This window comes from Monodon monoceros, unplaced genomic scaffold, assembly GCF_005190385.1.
Source record: "Monodon monoceros isolate NGI ecotype Baffin Bay Population unplaced genomic scaffold, NGI_Narwhal_1 Super_Scaffold_18, whole genome shotgun sequence".
Taxonomy (NCBI): Eukaryota; Metazoa; Chordata; class Mammalia; order Artiodactyla; family Monodontidae; genus Monodon; species Monodon monoceros.
In genome coordinates this window covers 118,374,241-118,391,057 of record NW_021703774.1, presented here as the reverse complement: position 1 = coordinate 118,391,057, position 16,817 = coordinate 118,374,241, and positions in this window count along the sequence as shown.

Below are 16,817 nucleotides of genomic sequence, written 5' to 3'. Positions count from 1 at the left end.
TCTGCCAGCCTTCAGTAGGTGTTCTGTAGGAGTTGTTCCACGTGTAGATGTATTTCTGGTGTATCCGTGGGGAGGAAGGCGATCTCCGCGTCTTACTCTTCCGCCATCTTCAAGGTCCCCTCCACTTATAATTTTTGATCATCCTTATTTTTCTTGTTTTTGTTTTGAATTAATATTTGAAATATATATATATTTACATATATTTAAAAAGTCTTTCAATGGAAAAAAAACCTTACTTTTCTTGTTAAAAGAGGAAATCAAGACTCAAATAGTTAACAAGATTAAACTAATATCATATAGAAGATTTTTATACCTCATCTTTTTATTTCATAAAAGATTTCTGGAAGCACACTGTGAAATGAGAGAAAGGTGATGGAACAGTAGGTTAAAAATATCAGAGGAATAGAAAGATGTTTTAGATTAGAGAAGAGTTGTGCGAACTCACTACTCAACTAAAAACAAAAATCACTGAGAAGGAAAAGAGAGGAGATGGTGTAGAAAGAGGAGGTGTTAGAGCCTGATTCTAAAGAAAGAGATGGGCTCAAAGAAACTCCTTTGAGTGAAGATGTCCTCCATAGAAATATTAGAAGAGAGAAGGAAAAGAAAAGAAAGACAGTCATATCCAGCTAGAATAAAGGAAAATTGAGAGAATATACAGTGAAAAGAAAATGATTATATCTACAATTAAAAGACTGAGCTACCTACAGAGATTAAGGTGTTCAGGTACTATAGAAGAATGAAATAATAGGGGAATCAACTAGGAATATTAAAACTATTGTTAAGTAACATGAATGTCAATTGAGATTTGATATCTAACTTTTCAGTAAAATACATAGATGTCTTCTACCAACTTCTTTCTTCAGGAAAAAAACCCAAAACATTGAAATAGAATGCGGTCCTCCCAAAATGGACCATAATGCCAAACAATTGGCTTTCTTTATTAAAACATTTTTATTGGAGTATAATTGCTTTACAATGGTGTGTTAGTTTCTGCTTTATAACAAAGTGAATCAGTTATACATATACATATATCCCCATATTTCCTCCCTCTTGCGTCTCCCTCCCACCCTCCCTATCCCACCCCTCTAGGTGGTCACAAAGCACTGAGCTGATCTCCCTGTGCTATGTGACTGCTTCCCACTAGCTATCTGTTTTACATTTGGTAGTGTATATATGACCATGCCACTCTCTCACTTCATCCCAGCTTACCCTCCCACCTCCCTGTGTCCTCAAGTCCATTCTCTACAACTGTGTCTTTATTCCTGTCCTGCCCCTAGGTTCTTCAGAACCTTTTATTTTATTTTTCTTTTATATTCCATATATATGTGTTAGTATACGGTATTATTTGTTTTTCTCTTTCTGACTTACTTCACGCTGTATGACAGTTTCTAGGTCCATCCACCTCAATGCAATTAACTCAATTTCATTTCTTTTTATGGCTAATATTCCATTGCATATATGTGCCACATCTTCTTTATCCATTCATCTGTCAATGGACACTTAGGTTTCTTCCATGTCCTGGCTATTGTAAATAGAGCTGCAATGAACATTGTGGTACACGAATCTTTTTGAATTATGGTTTTCTCAAGGTATATGCCGAGTAGTGGGATTGCTGGGTCCTATGGTAGTTCTATTTGTAGTTTTTTAAGGAACCTCCATACTGTTCTTCATAGTGGCTGTATCAATTTACATTCCCACCAACAGTGCAAGAGGGTTCCCTTTTCTCAACACCCTCTCCAGCATTTGTTGTTTGTAGATTTTTTGATGATGGCCATTCTGACTGGTGTGAGGTGACATCTCATTGTAGTTTTGATTTGCATTTCTCTAATGATTAGTGATGTTGAGCATCCTTTCAACATCATTGTATATCTTCTTTGGAGAAATGTCTGTTTAGGTATTCTGCCCATTTTTGGATTGGGTTGATTTTTTTTTTTAATATTGAGCTGTATGAGCTGCTTGTATATTTTGGAGTTTAATCCTTTGTCAGTTGTCAGTTGCTTCATTTGTAAAGATTTTCTCCCATTCTAAGGGCTGTCTTTTCATCTTGTTTATGCTTTCCTTTGCTGTACCAAAGCTTTTAAGTTTCATTAGGTCCCATTTGTTTATTTTTGTTTTTATTTCCATTTCTCTAGGAGGTGGGTCAAAAAGGATCTTGCTGTGATTTATGTCATAGAGATATGCCGATGTTTTCCTCTAAGAGTTTTATAGTGTCTGGCCTTACATTTAGATCTTTAATCCATTTTGAACTTATTTTTGTGTATGGTGTTAAGGAGTGTTCTCATTTCATTCTTTACATGTAGCTGTCCAGTTTTCCCAGCACCACTTATTGAAGAGGCTGTCTTTTCTCCATTATATATTCTTGTCTCCTTTACTGAAAATAAGGTGACCATATGTGCGTGGGTTTATCTCTGGGCTTTCTATCCTGATCCATTGATCTATATTTCTGTTTTTGTGCCAGTAGCATACTGTCTTGATTACTGTAGCTTTGTAGTATACCCTGAATTCAGGGTGCCTGATTCCTCCAGCTCCATTTTTCTTTCTCAAGATTACTTTGGCTATTTAGGGTCTTTTGTGTTTCCATACAAATTGTGAAATTTTTTGTTCTAGTTCTGTGAAAAATGCCAGTGGTAGTTTGATAGGGATTGCATTGAATCTGTAGATTGCTTTGGGTAGTATAGTCATTTTTACAATGCTGATTCTTCCAATCCAAGAACATGGTATATCTCTCCATCTGTTTGTATCATCTTTACTTTTTTTTATCAGTGTCTTATAGTTCTCTTCATATAGGTCTTTTGTCTCCTTAGGTAGGTTTATTACTAGGTATGTTATTATTTTTGTTGCAATGGTAAATGGGAGTGTTTCCTTAATTTCTCTTTCAGATTTTTTGTCATTAGTGTACAGGAAAATGCAATAGGTTTCTGTGCATTAATTTTGTATCGTACTACTTTACCAAATTCATTGATTATCTCTAGTAGTTTTCTGGTAGCATCTTTTTAATTCTCTATGTATAGTATCATATCACCTGCAAACAGTGACAGTTTTACTTCTTTTTTCCAATTTGGATTCCATTTATTTCTTTTTCTTCTCTGGTTGCTGTGGCTAAAACTCCAAAACTATATTGAATAATAGTGATGAGAGTGGGCAACCTTGTCTTGTCCCTGATCTTAGAGGAAACAGTTCCAATTTTTCACCATTGGGAACGATGTTGGCTGTGGGTTTTTCATATATGGCTTTTATTATGTTGAGGTAAGTTCCCTCTATGCCTACTTTCTGGAGGGTTTTTATCATAAATGCATGTTGAATTTTGTCAAAAGCTTTTTTGTATCTATTGAGATCATCATATGTTTTTTCTCCTTCAATTGGTTAATATGGTTTATCACATTGATTGATTTGCATATATTGAAGAATCCTTGAACTCCTGGGAGAAGCCCCATTGATCATGGTCTATGGTCCTTTTAAGGTGCTGTTGGATTCTGTTTGTGAGTATTTTGTTGAGGATTTTTACATCTATGTTCATCAGTGATATTGGCCTGTAGTTTTCTTTCTTTGTGACATCTTTGTCTGGTTTTGGTATCAGGGTGATGGTGGCCTTGTAGAATGAGCTTAGGAGTGTTCCTCCCTCTGCTGTGTTTTGGAAGAGTTTGAGAAGGATACGTGTTAGCTCTTCTCTAAATGTTTAATAGAATTCTCCTGTGAAGCCATCTGGTCCTGAGCTTTTGTTTGTTGGAAGATTTTAAATTGCAGTCTCAATTTCAGCACTTGTGATTTGTCTGTTTGTATTTTCTATTTCTTCCTGGTTCAGTCTCAGAAGGTTGTGCTTTTCTAAGAATTTGCCCATTTCTTCTAGGTTGTCCATTTTATTGGCATAGAGTTGCTTATAGTTATCTCTCATGATCCTTTCTATTTCTGCAGTGTCAGTTGTTACTTCTCCTTTTTCATTTCTAATTCTGTTATTTTGAGTCTTCTCCCTTTTTTTCTTGATAAGTCTGGTTAATGCTTTATCAATTTTGTTTATTTTCTCAAAGAACCAGCTTTTAGTTTTAGTGATCCTTGTTATTGTTTCCTTCGTTTCTTTTTCATTTATTTCTGATCTGATCTTTATGATTTCTTTCCTTCTGCTAACTTTGGGGATTTTTTGTTCTTCTTTCTCTTATTGCTTTAGGTGTAAGATTAGGTTGTTTGTTTGAGATGTTTCTTGTTTCTTGAGGTAGGATTGTATTGCTATTATAAACTTCCCTCTTAGAACTGCTTTTGCTGAATCCCATAGGTTTTGGGTTGTCGTGTTTTCATTGTCATTTGTTTTAAGGTATTTTTTTGATTTCTTCAGTGATCTCTTGGTTATTTAGTAGTATGTTGTTTAGTCTGCATGTGTTTGTATTTTTTACAGTTTTTATCCTGTAACTGATATCTAGTCTCATCGCACTTTGCTCAGAAAAGATACTTGATACGATTTCAATTTTCTTAAATTTACCAAGGCTTGATTTGTGACCTATGATATGATCTGTCCTGGAGAATGTTCCATGAGCACTTGAGAAGAATGTGTATTCTGTTGTTTTTGTATGGAATGTCCTATAAATATCAATTAAGTCCATCTTGTTTAATTTATCATTTAAAGCTTGTGTTTCCTTATTTATTTTCATTTTGGATGATCTGTCCATTGGTGAAAGTGGGGTGTTTAAATCCCCTAGTATGATTGTTTTATTGTCGATTTCCCCTTTTATGGCTGTTAGCATTTGTGTTATGTATTGTGGTGTTCTTATGTTGGGTGCATAAATATTTACAATTGTTGTATCTTCTTCTTGGATTGATCCCTTGATCATTATGTAGTGTCCTTCTTTGTCTCTTGTAATATTCTTTGTTTTAAAGTCTATTTTGCCTGATATGAGAATTGCTACTCCAGCTTTCTTTTGGTTTCCATTTGCATGGAATATCTTTTTCCATCCCCTCACTTTCGTTCTGTTTGTGTCCCTAGGCCTGAAGTGGGTCTCTTGTAGATAACATATATATGAGTCTTATTCTTGTTTCCATTCAGCCAGTCTATGTCTTTTGGTTGGAGCATTTAATCCATTTACATTTAAGGTAGTTATTAATATGTATGCTTCTGTTACCATTTTCTTAATTGTTTTGGGTTTTTTATTATAGGTCCTTTTCTTCTCTTGTGTTTCCTGCCTGTAGAAGTTCCTTTAGCATTTGTTGTAAAGCTGGTTTGGTGGTGCTGAACTCTCTCAACTTTTGCTTGTCTGTAAAGGTTTTAATTTCTCCGTAAAATCTGATGAGATTCTTGTTAGGTAGAGTAATCTTGGTTGTAGGTTCTTCCCTTTCATCACTTTAAATATGTCCTCCCACTCCCTTCTGGCTTGCAGAGTTTCTGCTGAAAGATCAGCTGTTAACCTTATGGGGATTCTGTTGTATATTATTTGTTGTTTTCCCCTTGCTGTTTTTAATATTTTTCTTTGTATTTAATTTTGGTAGTTTGATTAATATGTGTCTTAGAGTGTTTCTCCTTGTATTTATCCTGTATGGGACTCTCTATGCTTCCTGGACATTATTTACTATTTCTTTTCCCATATTAGTGAAGTTTTCAACTATAATCTCTTCAAATATTTTCTCAGTCCCTTTCTTTTTCTCTTCTTCGTCTGGGACCCCTATAGTTCAAATGTTGGTGGGTTTAATGTTGTCCCAGAGGTCCCTGAGACTGTGTTCAATTCTTTTCATTCTTTTTTCTTTATTCTGCTCTGCGGTAGTTATTGCCACTATTTTATCTTCATGCTCTACCTCAGTTATTCTGCTATTGATTCCTTCTAGGGAATTTTTCATTTCATTTATTGTGTTGTTTATCATTGTTTGTTTCCTCTTTAGGTCTTCTAGGTCTTTGTTGAGTGTTTCTTGTATTTTCTCCGCTGTGTTTCCAAGATTTTGGATCATCTTTACTATCATTACTCTGAATTATTTTTCAGGTAGACTACCTATTTCCTCTTCATTTGTTTGGTCTGGTGGATTTTTACCTTGCTCCTTCATCTCTGTCTTCTCATTTTGCTTAACTTACTGTGTTTGGGGTCTCCTTTTCACTGGCTGCACGTTTGTAGTTTCTGTTATTTTTGGTGTCTGCCCGCAGTGGCAAGGCTTCCTGGTGGAGGGGACTGGTGCCTGTGTTCTGGTGGATGAGTCTGGATCTTGCCTTTCTGGTGGGCAGGGCCGCATCCAGTGGTGTGTTTTGCAGTGTCTGTTACCTTATGATTTTAGGCTGCCTCTCTGCTAATGGGTGGGGTTGTGTTCCTGTCTTGCTAGTTGTTAGACATAGGGTGTCCAGCACTGTAGCTCGCTGGTCATTGATGGAGCTGGGTCTTAGCATTCAGATGGAGATCTCTGGGAGAGCTTTCACTGTTTGATATTACGTGGACTTGGGAGGTCTCTGGTCGACATATGTCCTGAACTCACCTCTCCCACCTCAGAGGCACAGGCCTGACACCTGGTCAGAGCACCAAGACCCTGTCAGCCACACAGCTCAGATGAAAAGGGAGAAAAAAGTAAGTAAATAAATAAATAATAAAATAAAATAAAATAAGGTAAAATAAAATATAGTAAAAATAAAAACTACAAAAATTATTAAAAATAAAAAAATAAAGAGTAATAAAAAAAGAGAAAAAAAGAAAGAAGAGAGCAATGAAGCCAAAAACCAAATCCACCAGTGATAACGAATGCTAAAAACTATACTAAAAAAAACCCACAAAGAAACGGGCAGACAGAACCATAGGAGAAATGGTAAAAGCAAAGCTCTACAGACCAAATCACACAAAGATGCATAGATCTACACACTCACAAAAAGAGAAAAAGGAAAAAAAAACTATATATAAAAAACAAGAAAGGAGTAGAGCAACCAAATCAATAAACAAATCTACCAATGATAATAAACTCTAAATACTAAACTAAGATAAGCATAAAACCAGAAAAAATTAGATGCAGAAAGCAAACTCCAAGTCTACAGTTGCTCCCAGTGTCCACTGCCTCAATTTTGGGATGATTCGTTGTCTGTTTAGGTATTCCGCAGATGCAGAGTGCATGAAGTTGACTGTGGAGGTTTAACCCGCTGCTTCTGAGGCTGCTGGGAGAAGTTTCCCTTTCTCTTCTTTGTTCGCACAGCTCCTGGGGTTCAGCTTTGGATTTGGCCCTGCCTCTGCGTGTAGGTTGCCTGAGGGCGTCTGTTCTTCACTAGGACGGGATGGGGTTATAGTAGCAGCTGATTAGGGGGCTGTGCCTCTCTCAGGCCAGGAGGAGAGAGGGCTACGGTATGTGGGGTGAGCCTGTGGCAGTAGAGGATGGCGTGATGTTGCACCAACCTGAGAGGCACACCATGTGTTCTCCCAGGGAAGTTGTCCCTGGATCATGGGACGCTGGCAGTGATGGGCTGTACAGGCTCCCAGGAGGGGAAGTGTGGATTGTGACCTGTGCTTGCATACAGGATTCTTGGTGGCTGCAGCAGCAGCATTAGTGTTTCATACCTGCCTCTGGTGTCCGTGCTGATAGCCGCAGCTCATGCCCGTCTCAGGAGCTTGTTTCAGCGGTGCTCTGAATTCCCTCTTCTCGTGCACCCCGAAACAATGGTCTTTTGCCTCTTAGGCACTTCCAGACTTTTTCCCGGACCCCCTCCCTGCTGGCTGTGATACACTAGCCCCCTTCAGGCTGTGTTTACGCAGTCAACCCGTCCTCTCCCTGGGATCTGACCACCAAAGCTCAAGCCTCAGCTCCCAGCCCCCTCCTACCCCGGCGGGTGAGCAGACAAACCTCTCAGGCTGGTGAGTGCTGGTCGGCACCGATCCTCTGTGCGGGAATCTCTCCCCTTTTCCCTCTGCACCCCTGTTGCTGTGCTCTCCTCCATGGCTCCGAAGCTTCCCCCCTGCCACCACTCCCTCTCCGTCTATACCAGTGGAGGGGCTTCCTAGTGTGTGGAAACTTTTCTTCCTTCACAGCTCCCTCCCAGAGGTGCAGGTCCCGTCCCTATTCTTTTGTCTGTTTTTTCTTTTTTCTTTTTCCCTACCCAGGTACATGGGGAGTTTCTTGCCTTTTGTGAAGTCTGAGGTCTTCTGTCAGCATTCAGTAGGTGTTCTGTAAGAGTTGTTCCATATGTAGATGTATTTCTGATGTATTTGTGAGGAGGAAGGTGATCTCCATGTCTTACTCCTCCACCATCTTGAAGGTCTTCAAACAATTGGCTTTTAATAATAGTGGCTATAAGTTATTGGTGCCACTATAAATGAAGTGATTTCATTCACTCAAATATTTATACTGTCTCTATGAGGTAAAAATTATTACTCTCCATTTTTAATTAAAGATGAAACTAATGTTTAGAGATACAAAATAACATGTCAAATGCCACACAGCTATCACATGTCAGAACCAGAATTTGAATCTAGAGCATCTATAAATTTTATGTTCTTCCCACTATAGAGCACTGCCTCATCTACAGAGATGTGGCTTTCAAAACCGGTAATACTGACTCAAGGATCTGGGCCATAAGTTATCGTAGAAATTCATCAGTTGGGCAAGCAGGCTCTGCTCTCCATAATGAGTGATATAGATCTATGTCAGATTAATATGCACATGTAAACACAAACACTGATGTTGCATTTTGAATCATGGAGTTTGGGGAAAAATTGCTCTCTTCAAGGAGTAATGTTGACTCCTTAGTGGATCTGAGGTTTCTAAAGACATTAATTTTGGTAAATTTTGAAGGATTAAAATGTACTTCCTTTGGGCATCATTAATCCAACAGTGGTCTTTTAGAAAGATGAATATAGCAACCTGCTCTCTGACATGGGTGGACTCTTAACTCCTCAGAAATATATAGACTGACCTTCCAAGAACTCCAGCTACTTAGTGCAGAAACAGAATTAATTTGGTTGTCTCTGTGTTATGCTAGTCTATATTAAAAGGTACAAATTCCATTAGGTTTCTAGACCCCCACAAAAATAGAGAACTCCATCTTACCATTAGGGAAGGTCTGGGGAGTAAAGTGAATGGTAGAATTCCATTATTCCATCACTGATACAGATTGAAGATGGATTTAGTGTTTCTGTCAAGTGAGAAGATTTCTAGAATTGAGAATATTAAATTTACTTTCTATAATTCAATGGAGACAATGAGAATAGAGTTCATCGTTTATCAGACACTATTGGTCAACAATGAATCAAAGAAGACCAACCCAGATGATGAGATATTAGTAAATAGTGAGAAAATTTCTTCCTGGCCATTTCTCAGATTCTTAAAACTGTTCTAAATGGCTCATCCTTTCAGACTTCCAATAAACTATATCTCAAAGTATCCATGACAAAGAGGAAACAGCCCTGAAAGATAGTAATTACTCAAAAAAAAAATGAGTACTGGTAAAAATTTTAAAATAAAGATAAAAACAAAATGAGTTCTGAATTTTTTGTTCAGATAAGAAAACCTTTGAGGAATCAGCAGGCCAGTGCTGGGGAGAATATCTAGCATCCCCAAATGAGTTTTCTGTCTTTTGGTTCCAATGGACACTATTTCAGGCAAGAGAATCTCTATAATTATGCATTTGATGCTCCTGGCAGGGTGTAAAATGAAGGCTAGAATATACCATGATATAAACTGTGATAGGATGTATAGGGTGTGGGTGATAAAGCAGAGACCTGGAAGCATTAATGCTCCAGCATCAACTTTAGAGCACATAGGAGATAAAGGAAAAGCTGTAATGTCAGGCTTCAGGAGGTAAGAGATGAGTGTTTTATACAGGCAAGAATCAGAAGAAGGACCTAAGCAATAGGAGTCAAAAGCTAGACAAGTAAACTAATAGCAGGCATTGGAACCCAAGCTGACTCTATAACCTGAACCCCTGTTGTTTCTGAACAAGTGAAATTGACCTCACAAAGAGGTTTTACCCCTCTGTTATAACATTCAGCACAGCTGGTAGGAATTTTTTTATTTATTTGAGCAGGTGAAGGAACTAGAGTACTACAGTTTTACAGTCACATCTCAAAATATTCTGCTATTTAGATGACAGTGATTTCCAAAAGCTGGTCCTGATCTGACACAATGTGTCTATAAGAAGGAGTGCAGATGTTTCAACTGCGTTTACTCTTTAGATCCATTGCAATCACAGCAAGTCTTAGGAAACATTTTCAAGTGGAAATATACAAGCAACCCATTAATTTTTAATCCTGTCACTTTCTTCTGAGGAAGGTAGTGTAGGTATGGTAGAAAAAACAAGTTCTTTGAAATTGCCCTCTGATATGAGTTCTGGTTCTGACAATTAATAGTTTTGTGATCTTGAACTAGTTACCTCTCAGAGCTTTATATAAAATTTCCTAATGTGTAAAATGGGATTCTGTCTGCATTTTTGGTACTTAACTACTGACGGCTTTAAAGTGCCATCTCTCCCTCTTCACCTTCTGCCTCACGTCTGAGCAAATTGAAAAAAGAAAGACTGCTTGCTTCTCCCTTTGGTTTGGGAAGAAATTTTAAGCCATGCAGGATCAGTAACCCCAGTCCAAACCTTAACAGTCATAAAAACTCCAAGCTGGTCTACTTTCCCTTCTTCTCAAGCCATTTTCAGACCTGCTTGTGACCCATCCTGCTCTCCCCAGAAAGGCTCACTGGGTGAGTAATAGACTTTTTCATATCTCCTTGGTTTGCATGCACATGTGTGTGTAGCACCATCAGTCTTGATATCTGCACCAAATTTTGGGTAGGGGGACAATTCTACTTCTGTAGATGTGACCCCCCCACCCAACAAGGTAATTCAATAAAACCCTGCCGTAATGCAATGTGATGTTCAAAAATTCTACTAACTAAAATGCAGGGTATTATAACTACCAGATTAATGATAAATAATATTTTCTCATTCAGTGTGTCCTATAGTATAAGGCATAAAAAATAGTAAAAATTGACATACATGCAATTGATTATACACCGAGAAACCTCCAAGCGATTATGAAACTATCAATTCTAAACCCATTTTTCCCTTTCCAACAGAAAGGGGGAGTAAAAGCCCTCTCCTTTTTGAAAACATGAGTTAGGCTAAGGTTGGGAGTCAACTGAGTATATTTGAATTATCACCAGAAATTATTCTGTGGAAGTTTCCCTACTACCTATCTTTAAAGAATTCTGTGAAGATTAAAGAAGTAGTGTTTGCTCAAAACAGTATGTCAGTAAGGTGTGTTTCCTCATGTCTCTTCCCACCTCAACACTAATTGCTCATAAAATGTAGGCAATCATGAGCCTACAACTTCATAAATCTGGCTACCATAAGTGAATAAGAAAGTGGATGGCCAGATGGTTTCTATTACTTTTAAGAATAACTTCTAAATAAAGTAAATTATACAGACTTTCATTTATAGTGGCTATAACTATATGGTGATATTACTCCATAGAGGAAATAGGAATTTAGATTTTACTAACTCTTTGAGGCTTAAGGGCATAGAGCTAATAAAATTCTACAGCATCTCCCTGGGGAAGGAAATACAAATTCATAAAAATCTACCCTTTGACTTTCCAAATGCCATTGGTCTCAACACTCTTTTTATAGGCCAAAGTCATGGGAATTATCAAAGCAGGACAAAAAGAGTTAATTTTTAAAATCTGGTACTATTTGTCAGAAAGCAAAAGAGTTGCCAATCTTTCCTTTCTGTAAAACCCAGTTGAATTACCAATATATAGTATAGCAAGCACTAGTACCAGTTATATTTAATAATTTTTAACACATGGATGATCTGGAAGTAGAAATACAGGTGAACTAATTCATGAATATGAACTCATTCATTGAACATATATTAAGTACTTCCTATATGCTGTATATTGTGATGATGATGACACCTGGTTGATGGAGGTGGTGGTGGTGAATGAAAGTACATGTGAAATTTAGACTCAACTCTCAAGTGATTTAAAATTTAGAAGGAAGGGAGATTTGCTGAATAATTAATATCCTGAATAATAGAGTAAGTGCTAAATAAAGGTACACTCTAGACAAAAGAAAAGAAGAATTAGTATTTAACTGAATGTCTGAAGAGTAAATAGCATGTTAGGCTAAGGAAATAATGCCAAAAAAAAGGCCTAAAATATGGATTTGAGCAAGCTGCTTTGGAATGATAAAATATGTTTGAAAGAATGTGAGAAGAGATGAAGCCAGAAAAAGTTTGGGGTCCTCGGAATATAGAATGCATTGAGTAACATACAAAGGAAATTTTTTGTTTGTTTGTTTTTTCCCTTTAAGGTTCTTTGGGATAACTGAAGATTTAAAAAAAAAAAAAAAAACTAGAACTTATTTTTGAAGATAAGTCCATAAAAGTAGTTACCATTTGTTGTGCATCTGTTAGACCCAGCATATACTAAGGGCTTTATCATCCTTATGGAGGAATTGTTATCCCCTACTCCAAATGTTTCCCTTTATGTAATTTCTTCTACCCTCTTTCTTCACCTGCTCATTCACTTTTCTCAGGGAAAGAGGAGATACCTGATCTGATTGGTGAATTTACAAAGAGAAACTAGGCAAGTGTAGCCCAATTCCTTCTCTGTCTCTGCTGTCCTAGAAGTGAGATACTCATGGGAGCATGCATTCTTCTCTCCTCTTCCATGCCATGACTTTTACAGGAAGTGTGCTATGCTCCTATGGGGAGGGATCTCCCACTTAGTATTACTTATGACCAGATGGTTAAGCCTGTTTAATTCTGGGATCCAAATTTATGAGGCCCACATGGCCACAGATACAAGTTACACTTTACAATATCAGTGTAATAATAATGAAAGTGACATTTCAATTCCAAATCTATTAAAGACTTTGTAATTTCAAAATTGATCTTGAACATGGTATGCAAATAAGGGTATTTCCCTTTTTAATGCTCTGCTATTTATTAGTCTCACAATAAATATATAACCACCTTTATATATTTGATGAAAAGTATTGAGCCCCTACATCTAAAATGTCATGCAATTAAATCCTTTTTACAAATTGAGAGAGAATTTTTATTATATGCATTCGAGAGACAATATTGAAGCTTAGAGTAGTTAAGTAATGTTCCAAAAATCACCTCTGAGTGGTTGAAAAAAGGACCAAATTTAGGATTCTCTGACTTAAAAACTAAGTTCTTTAACCATAAGCATAAAATTCCTCTCTATATATGTAAAATAATGTATGTAAACAAGTACATTTTTAAAAGGTTTGGGAAACAAGAACAAGCAAGTTATATTTTAATGATATAAGCTAGAGAAATAGAAACGAATTAGGCACTAGAAAAAGAGATTTGAAATGATAAGCAGAAAATGAAAATATAGGAGTAACAACAATTAAAATGAGAATTACTGCTATGGAATAAAGGAGACCTAGGAAAGAAATATTTCTGAGACTGATAGCCTTTATTGCTAAAGAAGATGAGTCTATAACAGAAAGCATAATGATGATGAGTTCAGCTGTGGGAATAGTGAGTTTCAGGTATTGAACTAATATGTATTTATCAAGTAAAAACTTAAATATGAGTCTAGAGCTAAAATGGACATTGTAAATACTTACAATATTGGTTCATAAATAAACTGAAATTATTTAACTCCCTTAGAGAAAAATATAGGTAAAGAAGAATACCTATATTTTGAGGTGTATCTGTGGATAGCAGTGTGGGATACAAAGAAAACTACTGAGTAGGAATCCACAGAGAGGAAAGGAAAGAGCTGGGAGAGAAGATGCCATAGAAGCGAAGGTAGAAGAAACAAGTGGTGATGTACTAAGAGGAATTATATCCTAATAGCAGTTTAATTAAGTTCTCAGAAGAATTAGGAATACTGTTCCTTTAGGATCTCAAACAATTTTGTGACTTCATTCAGACTATAGGTACTCATTTATTTACTTATTCACTTAGCAAATAGTAGTGTTTTGTGCATGGGAGTTACAGGAAGATAGACTAAGTCTACCTGGGGTGGAGAATTTGGGGAAATTTTAATATAGTAGAAAATATTCTAGTGAGGCTTTGGCAACTGGGAAGGGAATAAAATATATTTTAGGGTCAGGAATGGCATAAGCCATTACACAGAGTCATGAAAGTGTGTATAATTTTCCAAGCATGTTGGATATTGTAGGATCACTGGAGCCATAGTAGTGGGCCATACATAGGCAGGAGCAGAATATGAAACTGGATAAGTCCTGAGGACAGATAGTGAAGAACATTTCATACCATATTACAGAGATTACTGATATAGTCAGTACTAGAAAACCTTGAATATTTTAAAATATGGAAAGATTACAATCAAATATATGTTTTAGAACAATAACTGTCAAAGCTCAAGAGAATGTACATGAGGCAGAAGGCAGGGAGGAGATTAATTTTAATATTGTAATGATACAGAAAAGAGATGGTGATCATCTGAATTAAGTCACTAGTACTATAGGAAGGAAAGTATAGGAAGGAAAGAAGATTATAGTTTTTTTTAATTATAAAAGTAAATTGTATTTCTTTTTTTTGTTTGTTTGTTTGTTTTTGCGGTACACGGGCCTCTCACTGTTGTGGCCTCTCCCGTTGCGGACCACAGGCTCCGGATGCGCAGACTCAGCAGCCATGGCTCACGGTCCCAGCCGCTCCCCGGCATATGGGATCTTCCGGGACCGGGGCACGAACCCATGTCCCCTGCATCGGCAGGCGGATTCTCAACCACTGCGCCACCAGGGAAGCCCAGTAAATTGTATTTCTTGAAGGACATTTGAAATATAGAGTATATGTGGAGATTTGTCAATTTGTCGATGACCTAAAGAAAACCACAATTAATATTTTGTACATTTCTTGTTGATGTGTGTGTGCATGCAAATGTGTATAATATATATGTTTTATATATACACACATACATATACACATATATATATTTCATGTATATCAATATATACTCTATGTGAAAAATCATCTCTGATATTTAACTTCACATTATGTCATAAACATTTCCCCATTTATTGACATAATCTTCAAAACATTTGATGTGATTCCACAGTAGTAAACATCACTTGAAAACATCATAATATATCTAAACATTATTTGAAATTTAAACGGTTTCCAATTTTAAGCATTATGCAATATTGAAGATCTTGATTTACATTGACAATTTCTCAGAAATTTTATAGAGATTTTCATTTTATCAAGCTGTACATGAGGTTCATGTCATTCCACCCTTACTAATTAGCAGTATCTTTTAAAAATTGCCAATTTATTAATGCATATATGTGGAATCTAGAAAAATGGTACAGATGAACCTATTTGCAGGGCAGGAATAGAGACACAGACATGAAGAATAGACATGTGGACATGGTGGGGGTGGCAGGAAAGGGGTGGGTGGGACGAATTGGGAGATTAGAATTGACATATATACGCTACCATGTGTAAATAGATAGCTAGTGGGAACTTGCTATATAGCACAGGGAACTCAGCTCGGTGCTCTGTGATGACCTAGATCGGTGGGATGGGGGTGGGTGGGAGGGAGGTCTAAGAGGGAGAGGATATACATATACATATAGCTGATTCACTTCATTGTTACAACAGAAACTAACACAACATTGTAAAGCAATATACTCCAATTAAAAAAAAAAAACGAAATTGCTTAAGGCTAAAGAAGATGTGGTATAGATACACAATGGAATATTAGCCATAAAAAATGAAATAATGCCATTTGAAGCAACATGGATGGACCTAGAGATCATCATACTAAGTGAAGTAAGTCAGACAGAGGAAGACAAATATCATATGATATCACTTATATGTGGAATCTTAAAAAATGATACAAATGAACTTATTTACAAAACAGAAATAGACTCACAGATATAGGAAACAAACTTATGGTTACCAAAGGGGATAGGTGGTGGGGAGGGACAAATTAGTGATTTGGGATTAACAGATACACACTACTATATATAAAATAGAGAACCAACAAGGACCTACTGTATAGCCCAGGGAACTATACTCAATATCTTGTAATAACCTATAATGGAAGAGAATGTAAAAAAGAATATATATATTATATATATATGTATAACTGAATCATTTTGCTGTACAACTAAAAGTAAGACAACATTGTAAATAAACTATATTTCAATAATTTTTTAAAAAATGAAAAAAATGCCAATTTCATAAATGAAAATTGAATATCTTATAGTTGAAATTTTTTCGGGCTTACTTGACACATGTATCAACATGAATGAATTACCTAGTCATATAAAGACAAATTCTTTATATTTCTATTATCATTGCTTATGTATTGCAGTAACCTGATAAATTCAGTGTGTATAGAGTTCCAGAGAACCATCTAAGATTTATTGATCGAGTAAACTTTTTGTGTCCTTGATAGGGGCCAGGAACAGTTCTAAGTTATTTACATTGCATGGATATTTACTAATTTTGAAGTGCAGCGTCAACACCCTTTGCATCTATCAATAGTCATCAAGTTTGCTTTGTGAAACATCGTAGTTACCCTAAACTCAGCTCAAATGTTTTGGATGAAGTCCGCCTCATTTCTGGTCACCAGAGTTGGAGCATGTGACTTGGGAAAGCCAGTCAACATATTTCATTTTTCTTGCTATGATCATTTCTTCAGGGAGGAACATCAAAGCTAATGAAAACCAATTTTCTAAAAGGAATCACACTCTCTTGTCCACTTGCTTTGTTTATGTTGTAAAGCTGAAGAAACGTGGGGCAACTGAGTAACATTTAGAAATGGCAGATATTCAACAGAAGCAGACCGAGACGATTCTGAACTTAGCCACTCCCAAAGTCACATCCAACCTTGTACTGTTGAATTATGTGAGATTACGAAGATTATTCTTCCTTAAG